Genomic DNA, 20296 nt, shown 5'->3' on the forward strand with positions numbered 1-20296 from the left:
TGTTCTCAGTAATGTCACCCACTCTATGGCTGCAGACACTGTTTGAACAGAGGGAATGTGAAGCATTTTTAAAATTTTATTCAGGGGTGCTTCTTTGCAGGGAAATCAGCTATTCTTTCTTTGGATCGTCTTTATCAAAACTATGATGCAAGCCATATTAGGGAGGCTGAGTAGATAGCTGGCCAAAGTTTAGCTGCATGGTCTTCAGAGTGCATCTTACTTAGATGCATCTAAGTGTAAGAAAAGGAAGATACCATGAAAATTAAATGTTGCTTCTTGTTTTCAGAGAAACTGGATCAGAAGGCAGTATTAACGTTTTTGAAACTACTAAGGAATACATCTTTGGTTTTGTTGTTTACCAAGTGTAAGTACAGATCACACAGTGGCTGACTTCAATTTCTTCATGGTACGCTAGGTCAGTGTGTTACAGACATCTGCGCATTGCTGCAATTCAATTGTAAGATGAACACCATCAGCCCAAATACATTCCTTGTCTCAGTTACACCAATACAATCTGGCCCCTTGTGTTTATTACAGCACTGAGTGAATTCTTCTGGTTATTTATAGATCCTTCTGAGATTGTGTCAGTGGGGTGAGAGTGAAGCTGCATGAGCAGCCGGAGTACTCCAGAGAGGTCTGTTGCCTGGCACTTGTCCACTGGCTATGTAAAAGTCACGGCAGAGAAGTGGCCTTGCATCTTTGCTGCCATAGAGCAAATGCTCTGTGGAGTTTGGGCCAGCAGTGAGAGACCTCAGCCACAGACTGGAAGAACTACGACTCAGGGTTCTGTTTTTTCTGCCCTGACTCTCCAGGAGGGAAGTAATCTCTTCCTCTGATATGTATGATTCAGAGGTAGTATTTTTTGCCTGGTGTTCTTGAGAAAGGCGTTGGGAGGGAAATAGCAAATTAGATGTAATGGGCAAGACTTTGCTTTATCCAGAGAAAGTCAAAGTACAAGACAGTAGTTGCTTTACACAGCTGCGGAGTCTGTTATTGCTCCCTTATCTGACTTGCCCGAAAAGCCATATAGCTCTGTGCTTCTTCATGTATCTGCACTGACAAATACCTTTAACAGACTGTACTGGGTTTCTGTCAATGCCTTCAATCCTCCATGGCTCCATTAGAGTTGCTCAGGGACTCTCAAAGATGGCTAAGGAAATTAGATGGACAGGAACTGAGTGGAAGCTAGAAAAGTAATTTTGTAGGTTGGCTGAGCTCTTGATGAGGTGTTTAACGCTGCTGTGATTTAATTGTATTGCTAATGGTGCATCAGGGTGTTTGAGCATTTTGGTAGGAGTCTCTTGGTTATTATTTAAATTGAAGGAAATAAAACACAATAGGTGTCATTAAAAATCTCTGTCTTTATTTTGGAGATGTTTGGTAGCACTTTGCATGTATCTAATAAGAGACATTGGTCCTGATTCTTATTTTCATGAATGCATTTTTACACACTTTGGTCAGGTAAAAAACTCCTGATATTGTCATAAGTTATTTATATTCTTCCTTTCTGCTCTTGACAGGGCTTTGTTCAGGCACAGTGCCATACTATACTGCTTTTTAGCATGCACAGTTGTGCTTCCAGTTCAGGGACTAGCTCGGGGAATATGAGTTTGTGTGCCTTGGCCCACAGAATAGATGAAACCAGACCCCTCATCTCTACCATGTGAATATCTTGGTCTATATCTTGCACCATCCTGCCTTTGTTAGAGAGACTACTGTGCTTTTTAGCCAATCCATTATTAATTAATGAAGGGCCAAGTAGCAAAGATGAGCACTCAGAAATGGCAAGTGGATAGCGACCATTCTATTTGTAAGGATGTGCCACTCTGCTGCACAGGAACGTAGGACAACACTCATTGAGTGAAGGTGCTTAATCCTTTACTTTCTGTAACAGAAAATGATCTCCTAGAATTTTCCTCTTTGGATTACCTTCTGTAATTTCTATGAATCTACGTAAGTATAGATTATTACATACAAAGACAAACCCTTATGTGAGGTCAAAAACATACTGAGAATAAATTCCTTTGGGTGAACATTTAGTTTTATTGAGTTTTTCACTGTGGTTTCAGTAATTGCTTCTCTTCTGTTACTTTGTTTTGCATTTCACCTTCCTTGTCTCTGTAACAATTTTTTGTGTTTCTGAGACATCACTCAGCTGCTCCATTAAAGGAGATTGTAGTGGTGTCTAAAGGATGTTGTCCTACTGATCTCTTAACCCACACATTTTTATCCTCTCAGAGGAGGATCATTTCTAGATGACAACTTACTCCTTGTTTATTTTGGTTGCACATAGATGGCCTTTACCTCTGTTGTCATTTAATTGTTAAATATCAAGCTATAACATTATGGTTTCCTTGCTACAGAACTGGTCAACCTTATTAGTTCTTTTTGCAGAGCTGGAAGAGTATATCAAATGCTGAAATAATGCTGTGTGATTTGGAGACCAAAACACAAAAGAAACTTCAATCACAACTTTTTCAGCTGGGGTTGCTGAGTACTTGTTTAATTGCACAAATAAAAAGGCAGTGCCCCAACTTGCTTTAACTCAAGCTTGAGTTAAAAAATTGTCAGGAATAAGTACTTCTGGAATATTACTGGACTACTGAAGTGATTACTATCTCAGTACTACTATAAATAAGAACATATTACTTCTGGATATTGCTTAACTTTTTTCACTGTAGTGAGATGACAACCACTATTAGTAGTGTCTTGGGCATGGAAATAAACTTTTCCAAGAAAAGATATGAAGTAAAATGTATATTCATGCTTCCCTTAAATCTGGGGAGGGAAATAATTTCTATATTTTCAAATATGTGCTTTAAAACTAAGGACAGCCTCTACATTGGTTTCTTCATTTAACGCTGTGACTGAGTTAAGACCTTTTTCCTATTCGTATCTAAAGCAGAGAGTTGACCTGAGGAATCTGAAGGACTTTCACCACAAAAATCACTGTACATTTATTGAAACCAACAATTTTTCACAGAAGATTCCTGAAAGACAGAGGACTTATACTAATAGTGTTCATATTTAATTGCCTCAAGGGACACCAGCAATAGAAAATACTCTTGGCATCTGACAATTAAAGGCTATTATTACCAATTAAATAAAAGCTTCCATCTTAAACAAATAGGAAAATATAGAGGCAGTCTTCAGTATCATAGTTTCAGTTTCTGTTATTTTGTTTCCTTATTTAACTACAGTTGCTATGTCAGCATAACAGTCTTATGGTGGTGCGAGGATATGGAATAGAAACTTGGAACATATTTTTAGAAAATTTGTGGGTTTAGACTACTTTGGTCAGTTTTGTTTAGACGGTGTCAAGAAACTGCTTCATGGGAAGCTTTAGCATTGGTAAATATTTTTAATCACAGAAACATATTTTCCTTATCTTTGCCCTGGTTAGCCTCTGATGTTACAAATAGTTTTCCACCACTTTCCTCAGAAGATTGTTTCACAGCCTAAAACTTCAATTAGAGGGTTTTATAATTTATTATTTGCACTGTGATATTAACTCTTCATTGCTGACTTCTGATGAAAACAAGGATGTGGTCACTAAAGGGGGAGACACATCACAATTTAGAAGTCTGCAGCACAAATATCTGCAGCTGGGTGGGTGGGTGAGTTCCCTTTAAAGTCAATGGAGAGACAGAGGCATTTTTAGAGTGCTAACTCTAATTAACACATTTTAGATGTTTACTTCAGGAAAAGAGGTGTGGAATCCTGTGCTCCACTGACTGTGTTTACTAGATATCCACTGAGTCCATTAAGCCTGGGAAACTGGACTCTACATCCTGAATTGTAGAAGTCTGATGAGTCTTATCCACAAAAGTACATGCAAGTCACAAAGATGATGAGAACAATCTGCAAGAATATTATGTGATACTAATTTTCAAATTATATAGGTTCATGATTAGGCCATTTGGCTGTTCCAGACTGCTGGTCAGTGAGGAAGAAAGGACAATACATACTTTGCACAGCTGGAGCAAAACGTTCATGTGAATGCTGGGATGGTAAAGAGAGACAGGATCCGATGAAAATTATGTAAGTCATGATGCAAATAATTCTCCATCACAGGAAAGCTTTTTGAGATCTCTGTGTTATATGAAATGATAAGCAGGTATCTGCTGGCAGGAGAATACTGAATTAGGGACTCATAAGAAAAAATCATTTGAAAAACAGAAAAGATGAGTTGGAATAATGAAAAAAAAAAAGCATTAAGAAGTTGAGAGGCAGACAAAAACATTTCCATTTATTCCCTTGGATGGTAAATCTAAGACTCCTCAGAATATTTACCAATGTCTTTAGGCTGCATCCGATGTGAATTTCCTCCTGCTATTTTTCTTTTCTCTTTTATTTCTAGGCTGCTCACTTTCTTAGATTGAATTTTGTCTACTGCAACAGAGTTTTCAACTTCAGTATGAAACATATTAGAGGAATAAACCATAAACGACTCTGCAGTTTACAACAGGGTGTCCATAAGGTGCCCTCACATAGAACAAGAAAATAAGTGCAGTAAAATAATAAAAGATCTATTTCACTGCTCACTCACTCATACCATAAAAGCAAAACTAATGTCTGGCTCTAGCAGACATGCCATATTCTTTTAAATGGCTGAAGGGACAGGAGTCGGTAGTAATGATTAGTTTCTGTAGAGGGTAGAAGGGAGATCTCGAGGGAAGCTTAACATTTAGCCTATTAATCCTTTTTGCGTCCCTTGATCTCTGTTTCCCTGGAGGCCTGCAGGTGAATTTTTTGTTTCCTCTTGAAGCTGTTAATGCCAGGAGTTTTGTCTTCAGCTGTTTCTTTCCTCTCCCTCAAAAATTTAGTTCATATGTGAAGGACTTGTTATGGTGGGTCCCTACCCAATAAATCTCCCCAGACTTGGTACTTGAACTAGAGATATACCAAGAATGTACAGAACAAGATCCAAAACAGCCACAGGTCTTGTTTATAGTCATAAATGGGTTATTCTGATTTACATCTGTTAAGGAAAGACAAATGTGTTGTTAACAAGGTGATTCTTCACCAACATCCCTGATACACCAGCCCCTTACACTGCATAACTAACAGATAATTTGCCACTATTTCTTCCTGCCTTTTCTTGTAACCAAGAGCTCTTTTTACCTAATTTTTCAGTCCTTCCTTTGGACATGGAATGGATCACTGGGAAGGTCAAGAGCAGAACTATTTGTATCCATTAGCAATGGCACGTGCAAATTCATGAATGATTAATTTCACAACAGCTTAAGTTTGCTCTGTAAGTTCCTCTCAGGTTTGTCTCCCACATCCATGAGTACTTTCAGTTTTAACCTCCATATCATCAAACCCTTGCTATTTCTCTGTCTCAGTTGTCTTTCCTTTAAAACTGCTACAGTCTTGACTTAGGCCATTATTTCATCCTTGAAAATCAGTTTCCATTTACCCAGTTCACCACTTTCTGAAACCACAGTAACTCATGATTGCTGGGGCCAGAGGGGAATTGCCTGAGAGATGTGTAATGCACTGAGCTAACGTGTAGGGCTAAAGTATAAAATTTAAGTTATAAATGAAAGTGACAAGCAAAATTTTTCTCCACTTAGCTTTATTAATGATGCAATATTTTATTGCCTGTGGCTAAAAGTATTTATTATCATTGTGTTTAGCTGTAATTTCGTTTCATAATTCAGTTTGCTTTTTAAATCTTTTTTTCGTTTTTTTTTGTTTTTTTTTTTTTTTTTCCCCAATATCACTTTGTTTCCGTGCAGATCGTTGTCATAGTGTGTTCATGTAGTAAGTATGTGATCTTCTGGGAGGAAACATATGTAGATTGGCATTAATCTGAAGAAGCAATGGTTCAACTGTGGGCTTATTTTTAAGCATCTAAGTATGTGGCTGAAATCAATAGCTACACAGATTGTCCTTCTAGGGTGACTAATAAAATGGCATGTGGTTTTTTTTGGTTGTAGGCACAAACATGTATCTGGCAACATCAACCAGCAATGTCTGCAACATTTATTTAATTACACAGAAAGTCCCACTGAGAGCAGAGGGAATATTAGTATGCTTTAAATTAAGTATCTGGTGGGTCACAAGCAGTGTTAAGGATCTTGCAGAATCAAGACTTGAATTTGTATATCATATATTAGAGTGTGTTCAGAGAAAGATAATGAGAGTGATCACAAACAAGAAAAAACTTTCAAGAGGAGAGCTTGAAAAGATGAAATGGTTTGATTTAGAAAGGAGAGGACTAAGAATAAACGAATCAAAAGTATGTGAAACAGTGACTGCTATTTAAATGGAAGAATGAGAATGTCCCTTCTCTCTGATACATAGTATAACAACAAGGAAAATAAAATGGCAAGCTGGAAATCATTATAAGGAAACACCTTTTTCTACAGTGTGTAATTAGATAATAGAACTCATTCGCAGAGGAGATGAGACCAATGAAGATTCCTAGTGAGACTGAATATTCCCATGAATAGCAGTGGTACCTGGAGTTATGACAAATGGTATGCAAGCAGTGTAATAATACTTAGTGAAATGGCCATTAAACCTTGTGCTGTGGGACTCAACATAACCTAAATGAGACTAGTGCTGCTGTACAAAAGCAGATGATAACTGACAGAAGGGACAAATTATATTGTACCTGTTTGATAGAAGGGTCTTCTGCCATCTTCTCAGTTATCTGGTGATGACCAGTCTCAAAGACAGCATTAATGCTTAAATAAAGTCACAGTTTTTTCTTCTGTAGGTCTAACCTAGTATGATAGTTCCAGTTCTTCTATGTATCTGTCTAATATCCTTTAAAAGACATAGATTGGACATTCAGTGTATTGTCTCTTGGTAGCTTTACATAGTATATTACTAGTTCAATAGACTGTGCATTTGAGATATTTCTGCAATCTCTGTTAAAAAAGGAAGAAGGATGTAAAAGAGACATCGGATCTTTATTTTTTTGTTTGTTGTTTGATTTTTTTTAATTAATCAGAATAACCCCCCCTGATGATTAGGTCTTTTCACTGCAGCATTTTTCAGCATTAGTGACCCTATCATCAAATATATTTCGTTCTTTCACCTCTTTTTATTGATTTTAATATTCGTTTTTTTAGATTAAAGTTTCTATAGAACTTTCAAATCAAGGATCTTCATAGAGTAGTTCCTGCACTTTTTGGCTATCTTTCATCTTTATTATCATCATTCCAAAGAGAATATATAAGGATGATGGTCTTGATGAAATGCATAATGACCGTGACAGAGCAGAAGTAGCATCATGAAACTCCTCTTTGTGCTATAAGTACATGGATACCATAAATAACAGTGTGGTGAAACTCTCATCCTCAATATCACATGGCTTTTTAAAGTTGATTCAAGGTGGGCACCTAAAATTCCCAAATTGCCAGCAATGCCAGTTATGTGTATTTCTTTGCCTAGCTGTGCAGCTTCAAGTGTGGATTACAGAAGTTAACATCTTTGTGGGCCCTGGCATGTTCATAGTAAATTGGTTCTGTTTCACTTCTCACTTCTGTTGTATGTGCATCTTAATTGTTTAATGTAATATTTCTACTTAATTACAGGAAATGTCACTTACTATGTTGATGGTAAAATGAACACAGGCAATGTAAATGACATTGTACATTTTTACAATGAGAGGGAAAATGATTAATTACAAGACGGAATAAATTAACTCATGCATCAAATGCTTCTAAGAGGTGTAAGTGGTGGAGGTAGGAGGTGCTTCCAGTTTAATCCCTTCTGTAGGGGAAATTAGAGTTAAATTATATTAGACACTAAAGAGCAGAAATTGTCTCCATGGCCTAGAAGAGCATATAATGGTACCTAACATTTATAGACACGCAGCGTATCATCTTGAAGTTTATATGCTGTAAGGATCTCTTCATTTATCACTTCAAGTACATTGTAGCATCACAGAATACTCCTTCACAAATTTTATTAAATAACGTGAATTCAGTCATGGCTAGTATAAACCAGCTTGCAGGAGAAGGCACACTTAAGAGGAATCACAATGAATATCATGAAGTAGAAGCTGCAAATTGATGACTTTAGGTCAGCCATGGAAAATTTCTGGAAACTTGTTCTTAACTAGTAAAGAGGATATGAGTCTATAAATTATTTCTGTTCATTGTCCAGAGATTTAAGCTATGGCAATCCCTGGCAATCCAGTAATAAGGTCAGATTTCTAAATAACTGTGTATACTTCAGCCTTACTCTGCCTAACCTAGGTTTATTCTTCCTTTCTTTGCTTTCAGTATTTGATGCGTCCCATCAACTTGGAGTTGCTATTCTCCGTGTTTTACAGGTTGAGCAGGAAATTGTTTGAAGAGCAGTGTTTTAATAGGGGAAAAAATATATTCGTTTGCCTGAAGAAGGACCCTTTTGTTCATGAACCCTCAGCAGAGTATCAGCGTAAAGCTAACACCAGTCATCTCCAAGAGCTCACAACAAACAGTTTGACAAAAGGTTTCAACATTTCCCTTTCAAATTAGGTATAGCTATCCCTCAGGCTGAGGGGCCAACAAAAAATAAGGCATCATTTGTTCTGGAGTATAGGAAAAAAGGACAGGGAAGGGAAGTTGGATCAGCAGAAGGTCAAGGTTTGAGCCTGGCAGAAAAGGAATGGCCAAGTGGTAGAAGGAGACAGAGAGAAGATTGAAAGGTGTTGATGCTGGTTATTAGATACTCAGAGTGGGGATAGTCTTTGCTTTTATATATTTTTGGTGAACTTTTTTAATAGAAATCATTTTCATTCAGACACAGAGTGTAAAGAGATTTTAAAACTTCCGTGTTTGCCACAAAAGAGAATTTGTTTTTCCAAATAGCCATACTGCCAACCAACATTGCACAGGCATCTCTTCACATTCCTCCCTCTGCTACATCCCTCATGGTAGTTCTTTCCCTTCCCCATTCCTACTATATATATATATATACACATGTACACACACAGACACACACTTAGAGGATTCAACATGATGCTAACTCTCCTGGCATCACAATGCCAGTAGAAATAAGCATAAGTCACTAATAAATGTTACATCCCAAAGCTGCAGGATGAAGAAAGATGGCCTCTTTCCCAGAAGCTGTGCACTGAATATTTAAATTTGTTTGCAAACCAGCACTGAGTGCAGTGTTGTCAGCCAGTGCACGTAGCTAAGTGCAAGTGGTGCAGACTGCAGTTAATTAGTAAGTTTGCTTTGCTAGGCTGTGACTACAGCAACTTTCTTCTCATAAAATACCTTTCATGTACATAGCTGGAAACAAAATGTTTCTCAAAGAAGTTCTGTCCATGTGTTTAACTCTTCTCCAGAGTGTCACCAATTCACTATCTCCTGAATAAAAACAAATCAATGTTAGTGTGAACATACTATGGATTTTGAATGTCTTTACCACATCTCACTATTATCTAGAGAGTTCCTCTTGAGTATACATTTTCTCTGGTATGCTTAATACATTATCCTTGTATTTCACATACACTTATACATACACTAAAAGTTTCAAATGTTTGGTGTAATGTATAAATTATTTGTTGATTGCCCATTATATAGACAATCTGAGAATTTTAAAAAAATAATTTCATAGAGTTAAAATAATAGGAAAATGCTAATTAATTGCAAATGCAATTTGGCAAACAAGTCTAGTCCTTGAACACAAATGGCTAAATATATTTGTGTTATTTAAAACATTAAATAATTTTTTATTTTTTTTTTATGTGAGGCAATGGGACAAAAGTGTAAGGGCAGAAAACAGGGGCAATGCCTGATATATTATCTTTTTTCCCTTCATTCATGAGGATTTATTTTGAAACCCAACCTTCCCAGGATTTTGGAAAGGTCTTTTTGCCTGCAGTTTAAATCCCTTGGTCCTAATTTGCTTTTCTCACGTATACCAGAATAAATGTTATTCAGCTTCACGAAGTCAGTGGAACTGCACAGAGGTAAAACCGATAGAAGAAAATTAAACCTTTTAAAGCAAATTTACGGCAGTACCTTCGTAAAGGTGAAATTAGTTAGTTTAGTCTGTTAATCACTTGTCAAAGTTTGACATTATATAAAGCATTAGCAGCTGGAGTCTATTGTCCAGACAAGGATAATCAGCAAATCCAAGTTTATAAATTGTTGACTAGAAACAATGGTGTAGAGATAACCCTGGAGAGGTTGTGAAAGACTTCACTGGAGTTTATTTGCATTGCAGTTCTGCTGGAAGTCACAGAGGCTTGGCTTCCTACCTACTTACTGCCATTTATTTTTGATATGCCCCAAAGCATCCATGACACTTATTAAAATAGAACGGTGTCTAGGCAGCCAGCAACGCTACTGTATCTTGTTTCAGCAGTTACTCTATTTTAAGAAGTTCCAGAGTGGTTCAGTGTACATCTTCAAGCCTACCATCTCTGTTGATTCATGTAGCTTGTGAAACCTTTGACCTAGATCAAAATTTCCAATATTTAGGAAGGGAATCTGCACAGGTCCCAGTGGCCACTTAGTGTTGTGGTTTAGCAAGATGTTCTTCTCATTTATATCATTTTCTTTACACTTTTTTGTACAACCTACAGGTTATAATTACTTGTAAACTGAAAAAATTCACCTTGCCAGTCCATATTATGTACCTTTATTTATCTGTGTAGTGTTTTTATATACCTTTGCTCAAAATGTGCCCTTTTTTTTTTTTTTTTTTTTTCCATAGTGTCATTAACACTTTATATGTAAGAATTTCCCTTTCATCTCATTTTGTGGCAAATTCTTTCTGCAATTTCTGGATGTGAGCCAGTCATGTTAGAGTGAAAATTGGAGCTATTCTCTCCTCGAGCCTGCCAGTGTTCTCACAACAGGGAATATTAGTTTATAAATTACCCCAGGGAGAAACACCAGTCACGGAAAGCTCAGGAGAGCCACAGGAGCCAAATCACACCTTTCTGATATTTCACTTCTGTGAGCGTTCACATTCAAATGTAAACAATGTTTACATTTAGAGCTGCATTCAGCATTATAAAAGACCTCTCTGCCTCATGCATCTTGGTGAAATAATTCTGTCTAAAATGTCTCTTACAGACTGCATTATATTGTATTTTATTAGGGAAAAAAATCTGATGGGAAATAAACCAAACTGTCTAATTATTCCTGACACATTACTTATCAGAATATAACCGTCAGCAGAGGAACAAAAGGCCAGCTTCTCTTATGAAGTTTGTTCTCATTGCTGGTAATTTAGTTTGCTTCTCCCAAAGAAGCAGAGTTTTGAACTGATGAGCATTTTGAGATCATGAGTCTCTGTCTTGGGAACTGACAGCATGATAAAGCAATGACATGGAGGATACAAGTCAGATGACATAGACTGTAATGAGGCACATAAAAGGACAGCAAAATATCCCCTCAAAAGTAAAGGCTATCAGACCGGAAGGATACATTTCCAGATCCTTTCAGTCAGCATATCACTGCATGAATCACTGCAGTTACACCAGCTGTGAATGTTCCCTGCAAGAACTAATTGATGACAATTGTGTCGCCCATTTCTGACTCTTGTTTAATGCTTCATATTTCCTATCTGCAGTGCTGCTTTTGGATGTTGCATGACAATGTTGTTTACAGTCCTGGTTTTTTCTCAGTGATTATGCTGGAAAAGCAGTTTCTTGCTCGAAAGGTTCAGGCCCACTATCTATCGCAAAGGTCCTGGACACTTCACAGTGAAGAAAAATGGCACAAACTGTGGCCGAATGGCCTGGAGGTGTAATTAGATTTCTAATTAGAGGATAAGATATAAACTCATACATTTGCATTAAATTTGTTTGTCAGAGGTTTTCTGAGTGTTTAGTACTTTCTGGCCTGGACTATCTCAGAGTGAATATAAAATTTAATTCAGCTAAACTTTGCTTATTTATGCCTATGTAGTTTGTTGTTCTGAACTTCTTTATATACAGAATGCAACTGAAATGTAATTGTCACTGGAGAGGAGTCACACCAGCAAAACATCATACACCCTGTCTTGTGTCTTGCGGGCCACACAACAGAGAGTAGCATCATTTACACCTCTGTGGGGAAAAGACATAGAAACAATTGTCCTGGGAGGAGCAGGGAGTTGGATTCAATGACCCTTATGGATCCCTTCCAACTTGAGATATTCTACGAATTCTGAGGATGGTGGACCAAGGCAGGTTTGTGGTTCTCTTTGTGGAACAAAAAGTGCTGACAGGAGGGAAAAGTCATCATGAGAAACAAGATTTACTAAGTAGAAAGGCAAAGAATTAGGTTGTGAGTTAAAGATAATGACAGGAAAAGTTAAAGCTGACTGAAGGAAGGGTTTAAGGGTGAGAGAGGTTATTATCAGACATCTGTGTAAGGGTGATGTTGTTGGACTAGACTTCAAAAATGCTTTGCCATTTACCTTTTTGAAGATGGACAGTTAACTTTCATCAATTTGCACGTGTCTCCCTCTGCTCGTGGATACTCTGTCCACCAGCTCCAAAACTGCATGTGTGTACCCGTCCAGCTGACCTCTGTTCCTCCTGTCATGCCCTGCTCCTCTGGAGCAGTCTGAGGAGGTCGGGCAGCAGCCTGGGAGTGCTGCTGCTTGGAGGGCTAGCCTGTCTTCCCCTCTCCTCATTATCTGGCCCAGCCCCAGACACCTCCTAGCAGGGACAGAGAGAGGGCGCCCCAGGAAGAGCAGTAGCGCTTGCTACCATGCGCTCACTCCCTCTGGCCCCAAGATGTGCTTTCCCACCATCTAAACTTGGTTCCAGGGTGGGCTGCTGCAGAAGCCACAGCAGGGCCCTAGGGACTTGAGGGCATGTGCGGGAACTGCTGCTCTAGAGAAAAACATTTTCCATGTTCCCTACGGACAGCTTTTGTTTGTTTATGTTCAGATACAAATCTCTTCAATTGTTTGGGAATGATAGGTTTCTCCCCTTGGAACTGAAAAACACAACCTTTGCGAGATAGAGAAAAGAGGCTTGGCATTCATAAGCTGCTGCTTGGCATGAACAAAGGATATTGAGATAAGACAGTGTAAAAGAAAGGTTTCTGTTCTCCCCATTAAGGGCCTGATTATGCACAGTTGCAGTACAGGCATGGGGGAGGCTGGGGAGAAAGAAGGGGCTGTGAAGTGGCGGGATCACAGATACATCACCTACTGTGAGAACTTATCCATCAGCCTTCTTAACACCTTAGCAAACCAAGCTGGAGTAGTATTTCCTCTTTTTGTTTTGGTGGCTGACTGTGTAGTAAGAAATATTTAATATTAAAGCAAGTAAAACACAAAGAGAGAGAGGAATGGAAAAGTATAGAAATATTGGCTGTGGTTTTTATACCTTTTTCAGCGCTGCAGAATTGTGGAAAACAAGATTTTATCAAAGTCTTAAAGGTCCCAATTGTTTGAGCAGCTCCTTAGGCAGATTAGAAAATGAAAGCAAAGACGTTTGTAAACTATAGTTTTCCTGCTTTTGTTTTTAATTTTTATATTGGATATATGTGGCATTTCAGTGAGACCAGGTCTGTTTATATTTCTTTCTATGTTGCAATAACTTTGAAAAAAAAGGCTCAAAATAGTTATTACGAGTAGAAACCTTGGCCAGGCCCCTGCACTGTGTTTATTTCTTGTTTGGGAGAAGTCAATGGAAAACCTGTATCAATGTCAATGCTTTTGTTTTTTTTGTTGCATTTATCATGCCCAGATAGACAGGTGATAGATAGAGCGCTACACATGCCTGGAATATTTTTTCCATGAAAAAAGTGACAGATATTAACAGACACTATTACAGTAACAAAATACTTCAGCACCAATTTCCAAAAATTCATGATGGTCTCCATTAATCATGAATGCACAACCTGTAATTATAATTTATAGTATAAACATTATTAGAATAATAATTAGAGAATTTTTTTTAGATTTTTATTCCCATTTCTTTCAGATCTGAAATGATTAGCACAAGTTGACGTAATCTAAAAAAGCATTCATACAGTGAAGAAAAGGATCGGTACCACCTTCTGTATTAAACTAACACAGATAAACTTACAATTAATTTAGGACAACTCATTTGAAACAATCTGTGTGAGTAAAAAAACCTCCCTAAAGGGATTAATTATCTTTGTTGCTTAAATAGGGGCTTAAAACCATTCAGTATAGGATCCATAAATGATCCCATTTTCTAAAAGTTGCTTTAAACTGTATCTCCTAGATGAAAATACCCTTCATATCTTATGAACCATTTCAATCAAAACAGCAACAGAGTCTCTTCACAGCTGAACACAGACATTCAAAATCTGCAGCTAGTTCACTGTATGGCAATTCACCTGGAAGACAGCACATCCCATCTGAGCTGCTGACTCGTCGCTGTCTTCCATCCAGCACCCGGGTGCTGCTGTCCCCCTTCACTGGTAGCGCACCAGCTGATGTAGGACCTGGTCGAGTCTTTCCGTGCACCCACAGTAAATGTTGACCCCAGTAGCCATCGGAGTTAAGTGAAACAATCCAAGGGAATCTCAGGTAGCAGGAGGTCACATGGGTTTCCCGGAAACTTTGGACACTTGCCCGAGCGTGGAGGCTTTGCAGTGTCACCCAGCTTGACCCCAAATGCCAAGTTCAAAACCCAGTAACTGCTGTCTTCACAGCCAGCCAGCTGAGCAGAAGGCAGAGCTGTATTCCGTGGCCAAAATACATAATGGACCAGATCCTCATCCTATGTAAATAGGGAAATGACTGTAACACAGCTATGCCAGTTGACTCTAATCAAGGCTTTGGGCCAAGAACTCAAAGGGCATGTCTATATGGCTCAAACCAATGGTGTATTACAGATCTCTGAGCTGGCTTCAAATATTTTCTTATATGGCACAGTGCAGTTCCATATTGTGATATTAACTTTGGTCCCAGACATTCCTCAGATTGCCAGTTAACTTGGCTACAACACATGGTTACAGCTGTAACACACTGGTATGTACGTATGGTGTCAAGGAGATCTCTGTGTGCTACCATGTTGCATGATATTGCACCCAAAGTCGCACAGATTTACCTGGTGACAGCAATACTCAGGGTTCGTATACCACCAAAGCAGCCTGATTTTTTCTTTTTTTTAGTTATGCTTGAATAAAAAAGACTGAACCTTGCTTTTGAAAGGAGAACAGATTTGTCACATGTTATTGTGGTCATGCTCCTGGTGGGAGATGCATTCAGCGCTTTTGTCTTCACTATGCTTCTTGTACTTAGCCCTTGAGTACTGGAGATGCTGGAAGGTTTGAAATCCTCCTCAGTGAGCCCCATGACTAAAAATTGCCATCTACCTACCTGAAACGATTCAGGTCCTTTCCTTGTGGACTGTTGGATCAGACAGACGCGCACAGTCCTGCTGCTGATGGCAGCAGAAAGGCCACAGATGGAATGAGCTGGTCGGTGACATCCCGCTCCATCTTCTCAAGCAGCAAAACCAGCTGTGGCAAATGTCAGATCATTGTGGGGAAAATTACGTTATAAGCGTCTTATATGCAGTAGTTGTAAATTTCCGTGATTTTCAGAATGGCTCTTTTCACAAGTAACTTAAGGTAAAGTGTGATTGTCCCTGTGTACCTACTACATTGATGTGCAGAGGGTTTATATATACCAGTGCTGCAGAAAGGCCTTTTTTAAAGTTTGTCTTCTGGTCCCTTGAGAGGAAGCAATCCAGTGGGTTTATTTGTTTTATCATGCTTACTGCTGCTTAAAAGAAGACAAAATGTGGCAAGCAGCTCATTAAGAGAGAGAGATTGGATCTGTGTTAATATGCAAATGCTAATTCATTAGGACCCTGCTCATACACCAATCAATCAATTAACTCATCTGTCTCTGTATTGTTCATTATTTGAAAAATGCTTTTAATCATTTTGCTATGCATTAATTAATAGCATGCTTAGTTGAAAAGAAAAAAAGAAATTTAGCATTCCTTGGGGCTTACATGTACAAATATTTAGTATTCAGCTGTGATTCCATGATTAAGATGTATCATGTAGCCAAAGATAACACAGGGATTTATAGAAGCAGTGATACAGGGCAATTTGATTTTATATCAACTATTTCACATATATATTTTATAAAGCACTTGATAGAGTAAGCCATTATAGGTAATAAATGTAGACAAAATAAATTCAGAACTGCAGAAAGAGAAATCAAGAGGGTAAAATATGTTTTTCCTTCTGCTATTTAAGAGGTATCTGTGGGCCAAAATAATAGAAAATGGACACAGCCCACTGACTTCAAAAGAAATACTACAGAAGATACAAATCTGGGTCCAAAATTTAATGAGATAGCAATAGATGGAAAATCTATTCCAGACGGAACTGAATTTTCTAAACAATAGTGACTTTCTATTTAAAAAAAAAAAAAAAAAAAAAAAAGAAATGTATCAGATGAGGAAGGAAAGGGTCACAATAAGGGGATGAATATGTTAAACTGGGCAATAGATGTGCAGTGGGATGGGCAATTTGAAATTGATACAGAGGTATGTGGAATTATTTGAGAATAGGATGAGCTGAACTTCCCGAATATCCTAGAAGACAGGCAGCATTATTTTACAAATGCTGTACACTGAAGTTTGGGGATGTAGAAAAAGGAAGCAGTCAAGGTGAGAGGAGAGTGATATACATGAGAATTTAAACAAAGGTGACAGTTGCAGAGTGTCTGAAGCAGATTAATAGATGCAGGAAAAATAGGAGCTGAAGAAAGTTCGGGATCAAGGATGAAATGAAGGTGACAAAGAGGTAAAGCAAAATGTGAAGCCTAGTTTCTAAAGAGTCAGGAGTGATTGTATGGGGCAAAAGGATGCTTCTCTGCTGTGTGCAGAGCTCTATTTCTCTCCTTCAGATGAATATGGCTTTTACACAGGTGAGTAATCCCATTAATTGCATTCTCTTTCATATCAGCCATTGACTGCAAAGAAACTCTGTACCTGAATATGGGCTCACAGATGCAGTGATTTGCAGGCTCAGTGTTGAGTCTGACCTAACAGCCAATTTTAAGCTGCCCCAGGGCCTCATCCTTGTTCCTGTGTAGGAGGCTTTAGTGCCCTGTTTGCACCATCATGAATGAACAGCTCCTCTCTTTCATTGCAGCCTTCTTCATGTGGCCGTTACCAGAGTGATTTCTGTGTTCTGCGACAAAGAGAAATACATTGCTGCTTGAGTCTTTGCATTTTCTGCCTGCTCTGTCTCTAGTAATTTAGTCGAACAAGACTAGGAAAACCCATGCATTACAGACTGCTAATTCTCGGCACACATCTGCCTTGTTCAGTATGACTCACCAAGCTCAAATTGCAGAGTGTTTATCCATTTGAAATCCTGAAGCTTTTACTGTAACAGAAGGAAAATGACTGATCCCCTTGCTTAAAGGGTTGTTTTCCAAAATGTCACTATACTAAGGATTTCTAGGAACATCACTACTTCCATAAAGCATTGAGTTAGATTTTATTAGTGAATATATGCTAAGAAATGTGCATACGGAGTTGAAATGCTATCTATAGTTGTGAATTAACCCTTATTTTTATACTGCATCAGCTTATACTCTTTTTTTCTTTCTGAGTTTTGTGAGTTGTGTTTATATGTTTTATTTTAGGAGGATATTTGAGAATCTGTTCAAAAGCAGCGTGGAGTGGTAAAAAAAGGAGAGGGCAGGACCTCACCATTTATAACTCAGGTCATGCCAGTTATTTACTATTTATTACTCATATTATTTTCCCCCAATAATATTAATATACATTTTTGCTTCACCATGATGGTTTTCTTAAACACAAAAATCAGATTGTCCCTTTCTTGGATAATGTTTGCTCTGAAGCTCCTGAAAACAGAAACAGAAAAAGTGATGCAAAAACATGAACAAATGAAGGTGCTTGTTCAAGGTCACCCCCCAGGTAAATAGCAGAGCTGGGAATAGATAAATGCTGAGATGACGAGTGAGCACTGTGGAAGTGCCAAGGACCAAAGCATATGTTTTATTTTGAGTGGAACTATTGGGTGTGTAAAATAGAGCTACTTTAATTAAACCTGTGCTCTAACCTACTGTATGCCCTGTAACACTCACTAACACTCACAATATACCAGGCTTTAGGGGAAAAAATGGTGTTATGGAAGAGATGGCACCTGCTGGGCAGGAGTTGACTGAGGGGTGGTTCCTGAGCGGATGTGCTGACTGCAAGTGCAGCTTCTGGGGAAGGGACAACTCCCTGCACACTCTGGGTGCTTCATAACTGCTTTCATATGAGACAAAAGGATTCACTAGACAGAACTGGTTAGAATATCTGTAAGTGTGCAATATTTGAACTTAAAGGTTTTAACTGATTTCGTTTTGGAAAGTTTTCTAGGTTTTCAGAGGGTAAAAGAAGAAAAGGATTTTCTTCAACTTTTTCATTAAAAGAACTGGAATTCAATTTCTGCAAAAAATAGCACTTGTACGAACATAGAACATCTTTATTTTTTAAAAAAATACTTCAACTGAAAATTATTGACCAGCCCTAATTTTGAACATTATACAAACACCGTGCCTTTCCCCGTTGGAGGAGGCAGAGTTTGCTAGCAGCAGTCATGAGGACCACGTGAGTAACTCCTCTGGAAAACCACCGTGCTAATGAGACAGGGAGTGGCTGCAAGATTCAGGAATCATTTTATTTATTAAAAGCCGTCATTCACCCACTGACAGGAAGGACAAATAAGTTACTGTGGCAAAGGCCCAAGATGTGAAACGCTGGAACTCATTCCTTACTCTACCTCGGTGCTCTGAGCCTCAGACTAAAAAAATTCTCAGAAGTATTAAATGCTGAGCTGTTTTTATTTTAATTTGCCATCTATAAACCAGGAGTTTCAACACTCCTGCTTCACATAGAGTATCAGATAGAAAAGAGCATGTGATGTCTGTGGAACTGTATGGCTACAAAAGCCAGCAAAACATCGAGGGTGCTGTTGCTAAGGAATATTAAACAAGAATTCTGGGGGCAGAGGAGATATTGTATCCAACAGCATCCCAAATTCTGGTGGACATAAAGGAAATGAATAAACTGGGACTTAATCATCTCAGTACCATTTAAAAGATTTGGACAATGAGTCCTCACTGGGAAAGGACAAAAATCTGTAATGGAAGTTTTATTTTCAAGGCATTAAACAGGAAATTCCAAACAATGGAAAGTTTAAAACATTAAATCTAGCACCAAGACCATGAGTGTATTTCCTTTCATACGTACTTGTTTAGATATAAAAAGAGTGAAAAATGGTTATTGCCTTTTCTTCAGTGGTAAAGGCAACATTTTTTAAAAAGTTGTAGGCATCTGGTCATGGGATATGTTTATACATAGCTGAGGCCAGATAGACTGCAGATTTTATGGGTTTGTGTATGGAGATGCAGAAGTCACATAGCTCTCCGTGCCTATCTCCTTGCATTCTTGGGAAGAGAGAACTGCAGAACTAAGCACTTCTGACACTTGAAGGATTCACCAAGAGACGTTCGCCTAGCCCTGTGATTACTTCTATCTGGGCCTATAAACATACTGTAAATCATTATGGTATGGGAAGTTGTCTCCTTGCATTGATTGCAGATAGCAGATGACATTTTAAACAAGAGAAAAATGAAGTCCTCCTGCTCCTGACATTTTCACCACTTCTTTTCTTTACTAATTTTCAATGTCAGAGACAGTTTGTGCCAAAGTGCTAAAATGTTGCTTCCATAGATTTGCAAAGTGAATTAAGCTATCCATCCATCTCCTCTGAAGAGCGTATTGATATGCTTCTTGCTGTGCATGAGGGATGAGAGAAACAGCTTTTCAGAGGCATGCCACTAGTGATTATATTTAAGAATTAACAGTTAAGCTACTGGTTTTCAAAAGAGTTGTATCCTTGCTTGGATTTAAGCCTTCTGTCTCTTAGAAATATGTGAATGTTCAGAAATCTTAGAAATCTGATCAAAACGGAGACATGCACCCGTTACTGCATTGCCTTGTACCCCAGCTCCCTCCTTGCCCCCTTGCTTTACCTCTCAGAGCTGTTGGGTAGGTTTGTCACCAGAGTTAGACATAGAAATCTGGACATGCTAATGAAAGGCCTGCACCTTTCAAACCCAAACCCCTTTCAGTCACCATAATCGTGTTGTCCCCAGGAAATCTGTCCCCAGCATGTTTTAGAAATATGAAAGCCAGAGCAAAAAACTCCTCTCTGGATCTTTACAGTCACTAGTCCTGAGTCATCAAAAATTATGAGCAAGATTTCCTGAAACAGGAAGTCTCATAAAAAAGTAAGTAGATAAGCAAAAGTGCACATGTATTAGAGTCTTTTAATTCATTCCTATTTTCAGAGATCCTAAGTTCACA

At 38.3% G+C, this 20296-nt stretch overlaps 2 long non-coding RNA genes across 2 annotated transcripts in view; one reads left to right on the forward strand and one right to left on the reverse strand.

Annotated features, from left to right (window-relative positions):
• Positions 1–20296, forward strand: part of LOC141933788 (uncharacterized) — a 94524-nt gene that overhangs the window by 25866 nt on the left and 48362 nt on the right. The gene's annotated exons all lie outside the window — the stretch shown is intronic.
• Positions 6628–14623, reverse strand: LOC141933792 (uncharacterized). Its single transcript, XR_012626225.1, has 3 exons — positions 14277–14623; positions 9231–9323; positions 6628–6679 (listed from the first exon to the last, which is right to left on the reverse strand). It is a non-coding gene; the product is annotated as an uncharacterized LOC141933792 (long non-coding RNA).

This window comes from Strix aluco, chromosome 1 (genome assembly GCF_031877795.1).
Source record: "Strix aluco isolate bStrAlu1 chromosome 1, bStrAlu1.hap1, whole genome shotgun sequence".
Lineage (NCBI taxonomy): Eukaryota > Metazoa > Chordata > Aves > Strigiformes > Strigidae > Strix > Strix aluco.